This window comes from Phyllobates terribilis, unplaced genomic scaffold, assembly GCF_046119375.1.
Source record: "Phyllobates terribilis strain yellow unplaced genomic scaffold, ASM4611937v1 Scaffold_254__1_contigs__length_2825407, whole genome shotgun sequence".
Taxonomy (NCBI): Eukaryota; Metazoa; Chordata; class Amphibia; order Anura; family Dendrobatidae; genus Phyllobates; species Phyllobates terribilis.
The window spans coordinates 761,363-767,760 of record NW_027363014.1 but is presented as its reverse complement, the minus strand read 5'-3'; positions in this window follow the sequence as shown (position 1 = coordinate 767,760).

The window sequence follows — 6,398 nt, the reverse complement described above, 5'->3', positions numbered from 1 at the left end:
ATTAATGGCGCCATATAAGTGAGTAAAATAAATAAAGATAGATGGAAGTGCTACATAAACATTTATCAGACATCGTGCAACACTTTGATACATTTGGCACAAATAATGGTAACACAACCACAAGCAAAACTGACCTGAGAAAGTCCCTTTATGACACATTTTTCGGAAAGAATTTGAAAGATTTAAAGCGTTAGAAATGAAGAAGATTATCCAATATCCCAGAAAAAGGAAAAGTCTCCAGATGTCTTTATGCCGGATGCCGGTCTGTGTCCATACCTAAAGAAGAGCTGCCACAAGAATGGGAAAGGAATCCTTTAGTAAACACAAATATCCATTGGGGTTTTAGGTGTTAAAAAAATGATCATATGAAAGATTTTGTGATCTGCGGTTACATGATTATAATAACAACATTAAAGCCCCATTCAGATGTACAGGTTTTATCCATGAGAAACTGAGCAGAATGATATATAGGTTTGTGGGAGAAGATTCAGTATAAATTGTAATTTATTCATTAGATTTGAGAGTCTTCAGTGGTTGATACCTTTAATGGCTAACGGAAAAGATAGTAACAAATTGCAAGCTTTCCAGACGACTCAGGCTCCTTCATCAGGCAGACCTGAGACCTGAGTAGTCTGGAAAGCCTGAAATGTGTTACCTTTTAATGGCTAACGGAAAAGATGGTATCAACCACTGAGGACTCTCAAATCTAAATACTCTTCTATCTACTGGCTAACACAGTACAAAGATAGATGTTTTTCCTGTATCAATTTATTCAGTGGAATCCTGCTGTTTGTACAGATGAGTCCAGTGGGCGGTCCTACTAGTGATTGACAGCTATCTTTGCCTGCATAGTCATACAGGGAACTGTCAATCACTTAGTAGGACCGCCCACTGGACTAGTGTACATACGGCAGGACTTTTCACTGCATAAAATGCCAGTTTTGCTGACTCTCTTCCCACAGATTTGTCTATCAGTCTGATCAACTTCTCTGCTCTACAACACCCCCTACAGATCTTATACCATTTCAGCATGACAGGTTCCTTTAATCACCTGCAGATGACATAAGTAGCCATGTTCTGTGTGGCTTACGGAGGGGCTTGATTGCTTGTCAGCTTCAAACAGGTTTCATTTCTTCTGATTCATTGTAGCCGAGTTCTAAACTGTATTAAGAAATTCATTTCTCTGTTTATTTCTATTAGATGTCGGGGAAGCTTGGAACAAATGTGGAAAGTGTTCTTCAAGAAGTTGTCAGGAGGCTTCCACCGAGAGTACGGACTAATGCGGCTCTATCCATCTTCTCTTTATTAAAGGGAACCTGTCACCTTGGAAAATGCTATGTACCTGCAGGTATAGGGTTAATCTGCAGATAAATATTGTTACAATGCTGCCCGGCCGCCTTATTGATAGTGTAGGTACCGGGAGAAAATTAACTTCTTTCCTCCCTGCAGCCGCCGGCCTTCACTCATCGTTGTTCACGGAGCGGCTACAGTCTTGGATCACAGCACCGCTCACTATATCAGGGGCGACGGCTGTAAACCCGGCCCGGATTTTGATTGACAGCTTGCTCTGCACAGATGCGCTGCAGAACCACTTAGAATCTGAGTGAAGGAGTAGTATGTTCACAGATAGAGAATATGGCTCATCCACGTGCAGATCTGCTCCACGTCCGATTACATATTTGTGGGAGAAACCCTAGTGGCAGCCTCATATTTCTGACATGGATCCTCTAGCACTATTTGTGAACCTGCGGCTCCCAGCATAACTTGATGAGAGACCGTCAGCCTGCTGGGACCTGTAGTTTCACTACAGCAGGAGTGTCACAAGCTGCGGACCTCTGCTCACTCCAGCACTGGTCGGCATTTTCAGCACGTGAACGTACGCTATGCTTTCTGGAGACACAAGGGTGTAGATCATTTTATCAAACCCTTGACTGTAAGTTTGCTGAACCCTAAGTGGATAATACTGTTCCCACAGTTTCAGTTTTGGACCATTTAAGGGGAATTTAAAGGGTTCTGGCCACTGATTTTCCTTAAAGGGGATCAGTATCCCTGTATGTCTTTGTATATACTTGATAAAGACCTATAACAGGTCGAAACGTTATGTGATGGCGGAATAAACTTTGTCTTTTGGAATTCATCACTCTGGACTGAACGCTGTTTAATCACCTTTATCCCCCTTAACAGGATGTCTTATTTTTGTGTTTTAGTCCCAAGATTGAAAAGGGCAGCCCTCTTAAAGCCCTGCTGTTTGACTCCACGTTTGATCACTACAGAGGCGTCGTAGCAGCATCGCCCTGTGTGGAGGTGACGTGTGTAAAGGCAATAAAATCGTGTCTGCCCACTCTGGCAAGTGCTATGAAGTCAATGAGGTTGGCATACTGACCCCAGAGGAAGTGCCAGCCGAAAAACTAAGTTTTTTTTTAATAATTTTATTAGCCTTTCCCTCTGTCTTCACCAATCAGCCCTCTGTATTGATGATCAGATCAAAGATGTAGACAGGGATTGTCTCACGCTGCATCTCCTTCCTGATTGTATCAGTGAGAAGACAGAAGCTGCCCCATCCCATTCTCCAAGAAATGCAGAACCCAATGCATCTGCTGTCCGTGATCCGCTTATTGTCAGAGGACATCATTAGGGACTGCATTTTCTCATTGCTTAAGAAATTGTTGGGGGATTCTGCTAATTGCTGAATAATAAAACTGCAGCACCGCTCCATTTAAGGCAGTGTTTCCCAAACTCCAGTCCTCATGGCCCCCAACAGGTCAGGTTTTCAGGATTTCCTCAGTATCACACATGTGATGAAAGTATCATCAAGGAATCAGGAATTCTCTCACCTGTGCAATACTATGGAAATCCTGAAGACATGACCTGTGGGGGGCCGTGAGGACTGGAGTTTGGGAAACACTGATTTTAAAGGGACTGTCAGCACAGAATGACTGTTGAAACCAAGTACAAGCGCTCCGTGGATCACGGCGTGGGCCAATCCTTTATATACACCTTCCCACCTGCTTGTTTTACCTGTCTCCTTTCTCTGGTTCTATGAAGCCAAAGCTGTCAATCAAAGAAGAGGAGGGTGTGGATAGAGGGCAAACAAGCAGGTGGGAAGGTGTATATAAATGATTGGCCCCGTCATGAAGCACCGAGAGTTGGGACTTAGTTTGAACAGTCATTCTGTGCTGACAGTCCCTTTAGGTGGATGAGATCCAGATGCAGCTCATTTCACCGCGTAAGGCTGTGTGCCCACTATGCGTTTTTTAAGCGTTTCCGCAGTGGCAATTCCGCCGCAGGAACGCTTAAACTCTTGGTAGAAGGTCTGCCATGTTCCCCAATGATAATCCGCACGTGCTGTGCACATGCTGCGGAAATTTCCGCTGCGGATTATCATTGCGGAAAAATCCGCAGCACTACCAATTATTTTGCGTAAGTGCGGCGTTTTTGCCGCCATTGACTGGCATTGAATCGCTTAATATCCGCATGACTACATGTGCACATGCGGATATTAAGCGATTCAATGTGCGGATGGTACCCGGGTCTGGAGAAGAGGAGACTCTCCTCCAGACCCGGGTACCATAGTACCTGTTAAAAAAACAAAGAATTTAAAATAAAAAATAAACCTTATACTCACCTTCTGATGGCCCCCGGTCTCCTTAGTGATGCGTCCTGGCTCCCCGGCGGCTCGCGATGGTCTAAAATTACCTTTCATGATGTCATTTAGTCAGACGGGTCGCATCGGATAAGGAGACCAGGGGCCATTGGAAGGTGAGTATAATGTTTTTTTCTATTTTTTACCATTTTTATTCTTTTTTTTAACTAACTTGGTCACACTATATAAAATCCATGCTGGTTGCATGGATTTATATAGTGTGACCAAGTTGTCAAGCACTTTTCCATGTGATGCTAAAATCGCTTGGAAAGCGTTTGACAACCCGCATGCGAAATCGCATGTGCAAAACGTGTGACAAACGCTTGTCCCTGGCTGAAAAAAACGCATGTAAAATCCGCATGCCAGGGAGATACAGAAACGTTCAGGAAAAAACCGGAGCATTTCTGCATCGTGGGCACATAGCCTTAGAGTGCCGCTGTGCAGGCAAAGACTGCATCCCCCTCTTTCTGAGAATCAGTGGGGCTTGAAGGGGTACGGCCCCCCATCAGTTATAAAGCCATGTCATGTCATCAATCATATGAGTGTTATGTGGCAATGGCATTGTCTTGACAGCCAAGGATCCTACTGAAGGCCTCCATGTCTTCCATGATTGTACAACTATGAAGCCCGTCCCATAACTGGGATTAATATCAGATTGGTCATTTTACTCTACACTGTAGCGGTAAAGCCATTGGATGTTTTCGGTGACCTGAGCCTGCAAAGTTAAATTCTCCCGTTACATCATTTTTGGCTTCACCACATCTGTTCGTGTTAAAACTAAAAAAAATATCTTCTAGAAATCCTATCGAGAGGATGATGGAATGAAAAAGAAGAAAAAAGATGAAGCGGCAGAATCTCTGGAGTTTATTTTGTTCACTTTGCCTCACCAAGAAAAGTAATAAAAAGAGATCAGAAAATATTTATAAAAACTACAGCTCTAACTGCAAAAAAAGCCCAGATACAACGAATCTACTGCAAAAAAAAGCCCAGATACAACGAATCTACTGGAAAAAAGCCCAGATACAACGAATCTACTGAAAAAAAGCCCAGATACAACGAATCTACTGGAAAAAAAGCCCAGATACAACGAATCTACTGGAAAAAAAAGCCCAGATACAACGAATCTACTGGAAAAAAAGCCCAGATACAACGAATCTACTGGGAAAAAAGCCCAGATACAACGAATCTACTGGAAAAAAAGCCCAGATACAACGAATCTACTGAAAAAAAGCCCAGATACAACGAATCTACTGGAAAAAAAGCCCAGATACAACGAATCTACTGGAAAAAAAAGCCCAGATACAACGAATCTACTGGAAAAAAAGCCCAGATACAACGAATCTACTGGGAAAAAAGCCCAGATACAACGAATCTACTGGAAAAAAAGCCCAGATACAACGAATCTACTGGAAAAAAAGCCCAGATACAACGAATCTACTGGAAAAAAAGCCCAGATACAACGAATCTACTGAAAAAAAGCCCAGATACAACGAATCTACTGGAAAAAAAGCCCAGATACAACGAATCTACTGGAAAAAAAAGCCCAGATACAACGAATCTACTGGAAAAAAAGCCCAGATACAACGAATCTACTGGAAAAAAAGCCCAGATACAACGAATCTACTGGGAAAAAAAGCCCAGATACAACGAATCTACTGAAAAAAAGCCCAGATACAACGAATCTACTGGGAAAAAAGCCCAGATACAACGAATCTACTGGAAAAAAAGCCCAGATACAACGAATCTACTGGAAAAAAGCCCAGATACAACGAATCTAATGGAAAAAAGCCCAGATACAACGAATCTACTGGGAAAAAAGCCCAGATACAACGAATCTACTGAAAAAAAAGCCCAGATACAACGAATCTACTGGGAAAAAAAGCCCAGATACAACGAATCTACTGGGAAAAAAGCCCAGATACAACGAATCTACTGGGAAAAAAGCCCAGATACAACGAATCTACTGAAAAAAAAGCCCAGATACAACGAATCTACTGGGAAAAAAAGCCCAGATACAACGAATCTACTGGAAAAAAAGCCCAGATACAACGAATCTACTGGGAAAAAAGCCCAGATACAACGAATCTACTGAAAAAAAAGCCCAGATACAACGAATCTACTGGGAAAAAAAGCCCAGATACAACGAATCTACTGGGAAAAAAGCCCAGATACAACGAATCTACTGGAAAAAAAGCCCAGATACAACGAATCTACTGGAAAAAAAAGCCCAGATACAACGAATCTAGTGGAAAAAAGCCCAGATACAACGAATCTACTGGGAAAAAAGCCCAGATACAACGAATCTACTGGAAAAAAGCCCAGATACAACGAATCTACTGGGAAAAAAAGCCCAGATACAACGAATCTACTGAAAAAAAGCCCAGATACAATGAATCTACTGGAAAAAAAGCCCAGATACAACGAATCTACTGGAAAAAAAAGCCCAGATACAACGAATCTACTGGAAAAAAAGCCCAGATACAACGAATCTACTGGGAAAAAAAGCCCAGATACAACGAATCTACTGGAAAAAAGCCCAGATACAACGAATCTACTGGAAAAAAAGCCCAGATACAACGAATCTACTGGGAAAAAAGCCCAGATACAACGAATCTACTGGAAAAAAAGCCCAGATACAACGAATCTACTGGGAAAAAAGCCCAGATACAACGAATCTACTGGGAAAAAAGCCCAGATACAACGAATCTACTGGGAAAAAAGCCCAGATACAACGAATCTACTGGGAAAAAAGCCC